Here is a 12,645-nt window from a genome sequence, read left to right on the forward strand (position 1 = left end):
GTCACCATTCTGAACTTGGATCAACTTGGGAATCTTTAATGTTTCAACTCTTATGAATTCCAAATCCCCAGAAGGGACCACTGGGATTATCTAGCCTGACCATCTGATAACAGGCCACAGAAATTCTCCAAAATCATTCCTAGCACTTAACTTTTAGAAATACATCCAATCATGATTTAAAAAAATTGGCAGTGATGGAGAATCCAACAATTTTTTTAGACTTAAAAATTTACACCTTCTTTCCAGTCTGAATTTGTCTAGCATTGACTTCCAGTCATTGGATCATGCTATACTTTTCTCTGCTAGATCAAAGAGGCCAATATTAAATATTTGTTTCAAGTAAAGGTTTATAGACTAATCTATCACCCCTTACCCTTCTCTTTATTAAGCTAAATAAAGAGAGCTTCTTGAGTATAATCGCTATAATGGCAGGTTTTCTAATCCTTTAATAATTCTTGTGGCTTCTCTCTGAACCCTCCCCAATCTATAAACACCCTCTTTAATCATGGATACCAGAACTGGACAGTATTTCTAGCAGCAGTTGCACCAGTGCCAAATACAGAGGTAAAAAAAACCCTCTGGTCTGACCCAAGATTTCCCCTTTTTAATGCATCCAAGGATTGCATTAGCCCTTTGTTGTCTTTGGGATGAGAAAGATAATGGGAATAACTCCTTGATCTATAACTGAGTCCCTCCTCCAAATTGTAGAAGGGAGTCCACTTTTTGTTTGAACAGTATCTTGTGAAAATGGTCCCTCAAAGAGGATGGGGAATGGGGCTAAAGGGTCAGGAAGAAAATGGAATTGGATAGAATATCCTTTGTTTACTATTTCCATGACTTGAGCTGATCCGAGTCCAGGCTTACCAGAGCTGATCCGAGTCCAGGCTTACCAAAAATAAAAGGAGATAGTTGCCAAGGTAGTGGGTGGAAGGGGAAGAAAGAGACAGAAGGGAAGAGATCTCAAGATTCTGCCAGGCTCTCAGTAATGGCATCAAACCTGCTTCCTAGGGAAAACAGACTATGCAGCAGCAGAGAAAGGCTGAAACCTCTTCCTTCTGGGCAGCTTCCAAGGTCTGAGAATGGTAACAGTATGTGGGCACAGAAACACTGCTGAAGGAAATCCTGTCTCACTTACTTCCATCTTAGTACTGGAAAAGAGATCAGGAGAATGTAGCCACCCTAGATTCCTTTAAGGAGTAGAGGAATTCACCACTCCGAAGTAAAAAGTTTTCAAAAGGTCCTCAATTTTTGTTTGGACCTCCCTGGAAAATCCCTCAGGATTGGAAAAAGTAAGGTCTTTTCACGACCACCAATGTAAGCAAAGTACACCCTGCTATATTGTTTACTGCAGCCTACAACTGGATGCAGGTTATCAGCTATCCTTCAGATTGGGATGGTCTTTAGTTCTTCTCAGTGATTGAGGCAGCGTATCCACAAACAGTCAATCTCAATTCAAATAATTTTATTTGGACAGAAGCACTTGGTAATTATCCACCAGCATACGGAGGCTGATAAATGAATACTTTGCATCCAAACAGGCCCAGTCTTTTTAAATCTCTCCCCTTAGATATAGATTTGGGAGACTCCTGCCACTCTGATCTCTCTTGGGCCACAGCTTCTGGAAACAACTTTGATACTGAATGGGAATAAAAGTACTCCAGGTTCTTTGGAAGGGATGTGGAATCTCGTCAGCCCACTTGGATGGGGCCAAAATGGAAGCTAGTGCACGTCACAGGTCTTTTGTTGGATGATTCTCATTTATAAGCAAGATGAGCCTGCCAGCAATGGAAGTGTGTAAAATGTGCAGGAGTTTGAAAAAGATTTCTCCTGCATCACTTTCAGAGGTGTATCTAGAGTCTCTGCCATGGACCTGATGAGGTCCTGAAATGCCTTGAAGTCATCAGCTAAAGACAATGTTAATTTACTGCCTCATTCTTCCCCTTGTAGCATTCATTACTTTCCTCCTGATACTTTGAGGCTCTAAGGCTGCACTAGCTGACTTGACTTGTTAGTTCATACTGCCTCTTTGGGCAGCAGTATCTAATCCACAAGGAGGCAGATTACTCAGGCTTGCATGAATACAGCTGTATTCCCCTGGGTGTCCAGTCAAGCCAGGAGCTGATATGGGTATGGATACTGGATTGAGGGACACATGGGGGTGTGTGCGCATGTAAAGTCAGGAAGGATGTTTCCCATGAGCCCTAGGTCATATACTGCTGTCCCTTACAGATCCCTTTCTGACTCGCATTGTACAACCCAAAAGGAATGGAAGGAGTCGCCCCTATCGTGCCCCAATAGGGATGAAGACAAAGAATACATGGCTTCCAAGACATCCTGTCAGAATTCCCCGGGCTCTGTTGTGCTCTCTAAGACGGCAGTGGGTTAATTCAATACCAGAGATATCTTCTTGACCTGCTATACCAACAACTTGCTAGCTGATGCTTTTCCTTCTCCTGGTATATGGCTTCTGATGACACAAACAATGAATTAGATTCTAGAATGGGTATGAGATGCAGCCACTCTGTTAAGTGCATCTACCCACCATCAACATGACAAAGAGGGCATTCTTTAACCAAATAGCACACAGTTCTTGAGCTCCATGGGAGCAGGATAGGAAGCTCAGGAAGACCCAATGATAAAGATGCAAGTAAAACGGCCCGTGATTACAACACATCCGATTGTAAGGATCTTTTGGTTCATACGATTATTCTGAAGGTCTTGAGAGAGCTAATCCTAAGTGCCTAGGAAATATAGATCTAAGCTGTCTAACTGCCAAGAAATGTGCCACTGCTCCAAAAATATAGTCCTGCACTACAGTGGCAACAGGTTCCTTAGAAAGGTTGTCTGATGGGATCAACTATTTCACAAAACACTTTAGCAAGTGCTTCTGATATGGCTTTGAAACAAAATTATGAAGTAAGCTGTCTTGATAGTTGCTGCACACAGTAATGGGGCCAGGGCCTTGCCTTATGCCTAATTACTGGGGAAGCAATGCCAAACAGGATTGGAATACTGGAAACTGGAGTTGTCTGGGTTGTACCATTGATGATATGCAGGACAGAATTGATCACTGAGTACAACTTGTCACAATGACAACTGGAGCCCTAAGATAATTCACATCATTAAGCAGGTACAATCATTAGGGAATTGGTAGCTGTCTGTAAGGTGGCAACACTAACGCCCATGAGTTGCCATCAAGTTTGCAACTCAACTGGATTTTGCAAGTCTTGATGTGTTGATGAATGGACAAAGCAGTCAAGCTTTACTGCCAAATATGTAGGGTATGGCTCAAAAACGATTGGCTGATGGATAACACGATCTTGAGTGCATTTATATCACCACTTCAAAAAAGTACTTGGCCAATGTGGATTAGTCATCATTAACTTCAAGCTCTCATGGAGAGGAGACTCTGATACTGGGAACACAGATGGAAAAAAAAAAAAAATCACAGGACCTGATATGCCTGGGTATCAATCCATTGGACACTCAGGAACACATTTGTGAGGTTACGTGAACAGGAGCCCTGGGTGATAAAGTACTGGTTCCAAGAGATGCAGTCCATAGCTTTAGTGGTTATTACCAACATTCTTTTAAAAGTCAGTACCAACGTGCCAAAGGGACCCCTCTCAGGCTGTTGACTGCCCTTTGATTGCTGAATCAGAGTTATGGGTCAAGGCAAAGAAAGACTTAAGGTACCTATATCTTGGGTCAATTCTGGAGCACTGCTTCTTCCTAGCCCTCAGATGCTGGAATGAAGGCAGATGACCACACCTCTTGGTTGATGAAGCTCAAGAGCTTGGTATAGACTCTGAGCTCACCAGGGAACTCATGCACAGGGAATGACCAGGCAACTGATGTCTAGCTGTGTCCAAGGAGGCCTGCTTTGAGTGCTTCAAGAGGAACAATTAAGTAAGTGAGATCCTCAAACTTTTGAGTCTACTTGAAAATGAGCAACATTCAGTACACCACTTAGGAATGTTTCCTCAAACTAAATGGGCACCTAAAGTGTCTATCACTAAGTGGCACTGAAGCGTCACGTTAAGGCAAGTTTTAAACCATGAAGATTTTGCTTCTACTATTCTTCTAGAGTCCCTGAAGTGGTGGTCTAGCCTACGAAACAGAACATACATAAAATAAGGAATCTGTGCGTGCACGGATTGCACCGGGGCAATAAGACTAACCATCAGTACTAAAAATAGCACAGTGCTCAGAGAAGCAGGCAGGGAGTTCCATCTCACTGCTGCAGATGGTAAGAACTGAGGTTGGGCCTGCTCTGCCCTTTAAGCCCTAAAAAGAGGTGCTAGGACATCCAGGGCACAGACATGGCCCCATCAGACATTGCTGGCCAAAAGAACCTGATCTTGTGTACCTAGAGCATATGTTCACCAAGAGTGGAATCCTAGTAGACAATAGCTATTGCAAGAAGAATTTAAACTTTATATTTATTAGAAAAAGGAAATTTGGGTCTTTAAGAAGTCATTTTTAAATTTTGCACCACAAGAGTGGTACAAAGCTGCCCTAATACAATCTATGATCTTTAAAGAGTTTTTAATCCTGGTGTTTTAGCACAGTTGGGTCACAGTAAGGTAGAGAGAGTTGTGATAAAATGGAATAAGAATTTCTCCTTCAATTCAAGGCACTGGAAAATGCAATTATCATTTCTGTTGCAAATAGAGAAAACAATTCTTGTTTTGCACTGTGAAGGCCACATTCTCACACAGTTGAGCAGAAAAAGGTACCTTATTTTGAAAAGAACAAACAAATAAGACGGTTACTCACCTTTGTAACTGTTGTTCTTCGAGATGTGTTGCTCATATCCATTCCAGTTAGGTTTGCGCACCGTGCGTGCACGCTCGTTGGAAGATTTCTACCCTAGCAACTCCGGTGGTTTGGCAGGGTAGCCCCCTGGAGTGGCACCGGATATATATCCCTGCTGACCCGACCGCTCCTCAGTTCCTTCTTGCCCGCTACTTCGCCAGTGGGGAAGGAGGGTGGGTTTGGAATGGATATGAGCAACACATCTCGAAGAACAACAATTACAAAGGTGAGTCACCGTCTTTTCTTCTTCGAGTGACTGCTCATATCCATGCCAGTTAGGTGATTCCCAAGCCTTACCTAGGCGGTGGGGTCGGAGTGAGATGTCGCAGAGTGTACCACTGCAGAGCCGAAGGCTGCGTCATCCCTAGACTGCTGAACCAGGGCATAGTGGGAGGCAAAGGTATGGACTGAGGACCAGGTAGCTGCGCGACAAATTTCATGAATTGGCACATGAGCGAGGAAAGCAGCCGATGAGCCTGAGCCCTGGTAGAGTGCGCAGTCACGTGGCTCGATGGGACATGAGCCAAGACGTAACAGGTGCGGATGCACGACGTTACCCAGGAGGAAATCTGCTGCAAGGAGACGAGTAGACCCATGATATGCTCAGCCACCGTTACAAAGAGTTGGGGGGGGGGTTCTGCGAAATGGCTTTGTTCGCTTGATATAAAAAATGAGCGCTCTACGGACGTCTAGGGAGTGTAGCTGCTGCTCCCTGTGGGACGGATGTGGCTTTCGGAAGAAGACAGGTAGGAAGATCTCCTGGTTAACATGGAAGGCCGATACCACTTTGGGGAGAAAGGCCAGATGTGGTCGCAACTGCACCTTGTCCCTGTGGAACACAGTATACGGGGGATCTACCGTGAGGGCCCGAAGCTCGGAGACTCGTCTCGCTGATGTGATGGCCACCAGGAAAGCGGTTTTCCATGAGAGGTAGAGAAGGGAGCAAGTTGCTAACGGCTCGAATGGGGCGGACATGAGTCTGGCAAGAACCAGGTTAAGGTCCCATGTTGGGGTAGGGCAGTGTATCTAGGGGTAGAGGCACTCTAGGCCCTTAAAGAATCTAGACACCATTGAGTGTGAGAATACCGAGTGGCCATTCTCCCCTGAGTGGAAGGTAGAGATGGCCACCAAATGGATCCTTAGAGATGATACTGCTAGGCCCTGTTGTTTGAGGGACCAGAGGTAATCCAAGATGTTGGGAATGGAGAGCTCGGTGGGAAGGAAGTTCCGCTCCACACACCAGCACGCGAAACGCTTCCACTGGGCCAAATATGTTGCTCTAGTGGAAGGCTTCCTGCTACCCAGGAGCACCTGTTGCACTGGGGCAGACCAACGCAGCTCAGACTGGGTCAGCAACTCAGGAGCCATGCCATGAGGGGGAGGGACTGAAGGTCCGGGTGACGCTGTTTGCTGTGGTTCTGAGTGATCAGGTTCAGGTGAAGAGGCAGGGGGACAGGGTCGGCTATGGATAGGTCTAGCAACATGATGTACCAGTGCTACCGAGGCCACGCTGGAGCTATCATGATTAAGCGGGCTTTGTCCCTGCGTACTTTCAGTAGGACCCTGTGGACGAGCGGAAATGGTGGAAAGGTGTAGAGCAGGTGCGTCGTCCACAATATAAGGAACGCGTCCGCCACTGAACCCGGTGAGAGGCCTTGAAAGGAGCAGAACATCTGGCATTTCTTGTTCCCACGGGACGCAAAGAGGTCTATCTGGGGAAACCCCCACCTCCGGAAGAGTGAAAGAGCAACGTCCGGGCGAAGTGACCATTCATGGGAAAGGTAGGATCTGCTGAGACGATCCGCCAGCATGTTCCGAATTCCTGGGAGAAAGGATGCGATGAGGTGGGCTATGCAAAAGTCTCGGAGTCGAAAGGCCTCTTGACACAAGGGCGAAGACCTCGTGCCGCCCTGCTTGTTTATATAGTGCATGACCGTTGTGTTGTCGGTGAATACTAACACACAACGGCCCTGTAAGTGCTGTTGGAACGTCTGGCAAGCGAGGCGGACCGCTCTCAGCTCCCGGACGTTGATGTGCTGGGTCAGCTCTTGAGATTACCAAAGGCCCTGGGTGCGTAGGTGCCCGAGGTGAGCCCCCCAACCCAGGAATGATGCGTTCGTTGTCAGGGATGCCGAGGGCTGGGGCGGATGGAACGGGAGCCCTGCACACACCATGGAGGGATCCAGCCACCACTCAAAGGAGTCTAGGACGGTCGGGGGAATGGCGACGACTATGTCCATAGGATCCCTGGCTGGTCGGTATTGTGAGTTGAGCCACGACTAGAGGGGCTGGAGGCGCAGCCTGGTGTATTTCATTACGAACGTACAGGCCGCCATGTGGCCCAGGAGAAGGAGGCAAGTGCATATCGAAGTCAACGGCGCCGCTCGCAGCCTCTGGATGATGGCTACTATAGTCTGGAATCAGGGCAGTGGTAGACAGGCTCTGGCAAGGGTGGAGTCCAGGGTGGCGCCAATAAATTCTATCCTCTGAGTGGGGATCAGAGTCGATTTTTCCGCATTGATCATTAGACCTAGATGTAGGAAAAGGTCCTTGGCAATGTGGATGTGACTGAGGACTCGCGCCTCAGAGGTCCCTCGGATGAGCCAGTCGTCTAGATACGAAAACACATGTATCCGACTGCGGCGGAGGTGGGCGGCGACTACAGCCATACATTTGGTGAATACTCTTGGGGCTGTAGAGAGGCCGAACGGGAGGACCGCTAACTGAAAATGCTGGCGGTTGGCCACGAACCAGAGGAACCTCCTGTGAGGTGGGAAGATGGCTATGTGGAAGTAGGCATCTTTCATGTCGAGGGCGGCATACCAGTCTCCAGGGATGGGATAATGGTCCCCAGGGATACCATACGGAACTTCAACTTTATCATGATCTGTTGAGTTCTTGCAGATCGAGGATAGGTCTGAGACCTCCCTTTGCCTTGGGGATTAGGAAGTAGTGGGAGTAAAACCCTTTGCCCCGCTCGTGCTCCGGTACCTCCTCTATGGCTCCTTTGGCGAGGAGAGTTTGCACCTCCTGTATGAGTTGCTCGTGAGAGGGGTCCCTGAAGAGGGACGAGGGTGGAAGGGGGGGGTTGAAATAAATTGGAGGTGGTATCCAAATTCCAGCGTGCGTAAGACCCAGCGATCTGACATTAGCTGAGACCACGCAGGGAGGAAAAAAGGAAAGATGCTTGGAGAAAGGAGGGGACGGATCCTTTAGAGAAACTGGTACAACGCCCTCGGGCGCACCTTCAAAAGGAAGACTTTGGCCCTGAGGAAGGCTTGGAGGAGCTTTGGTTTTGGCCTCCTTGGTTGCCCGATTGCCTTCGGCAACTGGTTCTGCCTCGCCGTCTGGCAAAGTCTTGCTTCTGCCGGGGCTGAGGGTAAGGGCAGTGCGATTGGGGCCGGAAGGGCCTGCGCTGAGTCACCAGCATGTGCATACCTAATGAGCGCATAATGACCCTGTTGTCTTTTAGGCTCTGCAGCCTAGGGTCAGTTTTATCCGAGAACAGCCCTTGGCCCTCAAATGGAAGATCCTGGATAGTGTGTTGGAGCTCCAGGGGGAGGCCAGAGACCTGCAGCCACGAGATACGGTGCATAGCCACGCCAGAGACCAGAGTCGTGGCAGCTGAGTCCGCGGCGTCCAGGGAAGCCTGGAGGAAAGTTCTTGCCATCTTCTTTCCTTCATTGAGGATCGCTGAGAACTCCTGTTGTGCGTCCTGCGGAAGCAACGCCGTAAATTTGTCCGCTGCCGCTCAGGTGTTATAACTATAGCAGCTAAGGAGGGCTTGCTGATTGGACACGCAGAGTTGGAGTGCCCCTGCGGAATAGACTTTGCGCCCTAGCAAGTCCATGCGTCTCGCATCCTTTGATTTAGGGGCTGGAGCCTGCTGGCCATGGCGCTCCCTCTCGTTAATTGACTGGACAACGAGGGAGCAAGGAGGAGGGTGGACATAAGAGATATTCATAGCCCTTGGAGGGCACCATGTATTTACGCTCTACACCTCACGCAGCAGGTGGGACGGAGGCCAGAAACTGCCAGATCATAGTGGCATTGGCCTGTATGGTGTTAATGAAGGGAAGAGCCACTCTAGTGGGGGCATCTGATGACAAAATGTCCACCACTGGGTCCTGTACCTCTGGGACCTCCTCGGCCTGCAAATTCATATTTTGTGCAACACGCGTGAGGAGGTCCTGGTGGGTCCTGAGGTCAATTGGTGGAGGGCCTACCGATGAGGTTCCAGCTACAGCCTCGTCAGGGGAGGATGAAGAGGAGAGACCTAGAACAAGCGGGTCTGATGAGGGCTTCACCTAGTGGATCGTTTGTCTCCCTGGGGAGCTCGGAGTCCTGAGGCTGGGTCAACCCTTCCTCCATAGGAGGAGGAGGAGGGTGGGTGATCGTGGCTTCCGGCACCCTGTGTTCCGAGATGGCCAAGCGTGATGGACCTGGGTGAGAGCCTTGGGCCTGATGATACGCCCAAGGCATCCAGAAACCCCACTGCTGCGGTCCATGATCTTGAGGCTGGGGCTCATGGAATAATGCAGCAGGCACGTCGGTGTCTGGGGCGTATGCACTATCCGCCTGAGAAGACACGGACGGGTGTCGGGACGGCCATGGAGGAGCCAAGCGAGGCTGGTATGAGTCCTTCGCTCTCGTTGCTGGAGATTGGTACCAGGAATCATATCGGTGCCGAGACCGAGACCTGCAACCAGCGCGGTGCCGGGAAGTCGACCTGGACCTCGAATGTCTGCGGTGGGACCGGCTACGAGAGTCTTGGTGCCGGGAGCAGTGCCTAGAGCCGGAGCAGTACCGGGAGTACCGGGCAGGACGAGAGGTGGATCTGTGCCGGGAGTACAACCGGTACCACCTAGGTGAGCAATGCCGGGACTGCGAGTGGCATCTAGACTGGGACCTTCCATGGGACTGCGAGCGGTGCCGGGACCTGGATTGAGATCTGTGCTGGCTTGCCGATTCCAGTGAAGAAGGTCTCATAGCAGCTGGCTTGCCTCTGGAATGCAGAGCCCGCACCGGCGGTGCCGGGGGTTCAGGCAGGGCAGACTCAGTCATAGCGATAAGGTCCCTGGCTGAGGAGAATGTCTCCGGTGGGGAGGGGACCATAAGCTCAACCACAGACCTTGGCGGGGAGCTCTCAAGGACCGGAGTCGACGGCCCTCGCGAGACCGGAGTCGACGGTACCACAGTCGTTGGTGCCAGGCGATCCGAACGAGTCTGCGTTGAAGGTGTGGAGGAAGCTGAGAGCCTCCGATCAGGTCCCTGTGCCGGAGAAGGCCAGTGCCGAGGTGTCTTGGCGGAGCCGGCGCAGTCCGGTGCCAGAGGAGCACTGTCAGTGCTCGGTGCCGAGGACGGGGGGTTCAGGGCTGCCTCCATAAGGAGAGTCTTCAAGTGAAAGTCCTTCTCCTTTTTTGTCCGTGGCTTAAAGGCCTTGCAAATGCGGCACTTGTCAGAGATGTGCGATTCCCCGAGGCGCTTTAGGCAAGAGTCATGGGGATCGCTCGTGGGCATTGGCTTTTTACAGGCTGAGCACGGTTTAAACCCCGGTGAACGGGCATCGGCCCCGGCATCGGGTGCGGGGAAGGGCTAATGCCCAAGCCCCGCTAAACTATATACACTAACTATCTAATAACTATAACACTAATTACACTATAGACTAAGTCAACTATATACAACAAGAGATCAAATGAACAAGGAGAAGCTAGGGAAGTGGAGGACAGCTAAGCCGCGCTCCACTGTTCCAACGACTGACACGGGCGATAAGAAAGAACTGAGGTCATATCCGGCACCACGGCGGCACCACTCCAGGAGGCGACCTTGCCGACGCACTGGAGTTGCTAGGGTAAAAAGCTTCCGACGAGCGTGCACCACGGCATGCACACCTAACTGGAATGGATATGAGCAATCACTCGAAGAAGCAGCACCATTTCTGTGAGGAAACAAGCTTTTTTTGTGAGAAAAAACCCACTCAAGCATAACAATCACAGATGCCTTTAAGGCTATTAACCTAGGAGACTAAGGGCAGGTTTACACTTAAAACTGCATCTGTAGTGCTTTCATGAAGCTCTCTACACCAATGGGAGAGAATTCTCCTGTTAGTGTAGTTAATCCATCTCCACGAGAAGCAGTAGCTATGTGGTCAAGAGCAGCTCTCCCGTTGACATAGCGCCATCTACACTGGCGCTTAGGTCACTATAAGTACGTCACTCAGAGGTGTGAAAAAGTCACACCTCTGATCAATGTAATTATAGCAAAGTAATTCCATAGTGTAGGCCTGCCCTCATTCCATGGATGAAGTGCCCAGAGCACTTCAGTTGGTGGCAGAAGTGGCAGTGGTTGACATGACCAATGGCTAAAATAGTTTCCTCCCCTTTGCTCTATCAATTCTGGGAGGTGGGGGTCAATTGCAAGGAGAGTTGTCACTCTGGCCCTTATTCAATGAGTGCACTAGGGAGGCATGAAGGGGATGCAGGAGAGGAAGAGGATTACTGCTTGGACGGCATGCAGAAGTGGAGAAAGAAGTGTGAATGAAAGAACAGAGGCGCCAAAAGGGAGAAGCTAAACAAGGAAGAACGTTATGACTAAGACTCAGGGCTGTGGCAACTTCCCATCTGTTATACTTTTCCCTTTTTTTTTTCCTTCACATTTTACTTCCTCTTTCTTCATTTGTACTTTTGCTGTTTTTAAGCAGTTCAGCCACATTAACAGTGCTTAGAAAAAAAAAATCAGAGGCCAACTTACGTTTAAGCAAAAATTTATTTTTAAAGAAAAGGGGAAAAAATAAGCCACCACTGTTCATAACTGCCAGAATTACAGCTACTGTTTATTTACTTCCACTAGGTTCTAGTACCAGACAATCATGGAATTTTTACACTTCAGCGTAAGTTTTGCTTAATAGCAAATTTAGAAAATGCTCCATTTTAGTCTTTCATTTAAAGGGATTCTCACCATCCCATGCAAAGACATACACTCCTATAGATTTTATTTATTAAATAGTAGACAATGTAAAGAGCTTAAAAATCATTCACATTTTAAACCCCCAAACAGAATTGTGAGCCTGTAATAAGCAAACCAAAGAGAGAAAAATCTGCCATCAGTTACACTGTTTGAGGTATATAGTTATTTACATTTTCTGGTCCTGTTTAACACAAATAATGCCAGCACTCTTCATAAACCCTGCATAAAGATTTGGAAGTGACAAGTTTATGCATCCATTCATGTCAGAATATGCCTTAGCTGGACAGTGCTACCCAACAGATTACATTATTCTGATGCAACTTGTTACATACACCTCTACCTCGATATAATGCAGTCCTATATAACGTGAATTTGGATATAATGCGGTAAAGCTGCGCTCCAGGGGACAGCGCTGCTTTACCTCATTATAGCCGAATTTGTGTTACGACAAGCAGTTCCTCTGTGCCTGCATTACTTGCTGCGGCCCTCCCCACCCCAGCTCACCACCTCTCTGCCTCCTCCCACAAGTTCGCCGCAGCGCCACTTCTTCTCCCTCCCAGGTTTACCGCGCCAAACAGCTGATTGACGCAGCAAGCCTGGGAGGGAGAAGCAGAGCTGTGGTGCGCTTGTGGGAGGAGGCGGAGGTGAGGTGGGCTGCAAGTTGGGGGGGGGGGTGCACAGAGGAACTGCTCCCCACTCCAGCTCATCTCCACATCCTCCCCTGAGCGCCCCATCGCCACTCTGTTTCTTCTCCCCACTCCCTTCCAGGCTTGCTGGGCCAAACAGCTGATTGGCATTGCAAGTCTGGAAGGGAGGGAGAAGCAGAGCAGCGGCAGCACGCTCAGGGAGGAGGCAGAGCGG

At 49.2% G+C, this 12,645-nt stretch overlaps 1 protein-coding gene across 1 annotated transcript in view; it reads right to left on the reverse strand.

Moving 5' to 3' along the window:
• The window catches only part of YY1 (YY1 transcription factor), a 51,797-nt gene that overhangs the window by 12,140 nt on the left and 27,012 nt on the right, over positions 1 to 12,645 (reverse strand). The gene's annotated exons all lie outside the window — the stretch shown is intronic.

Source organism: Gopherus evgoodei, chromosome 4 (assembly GCF_007399415.2).
Source record: "Gopherus evgoodei ecotype Sinaloan lineage chromosome 4, rGopEvg1_v1.p, whole genome shotgun sequence".
Taxonomy (NCBI): Eukaryota; Metazoa; Chordata; order Testudines; family Testudinidae; genus Gopherus; species Gopherus evgoodei.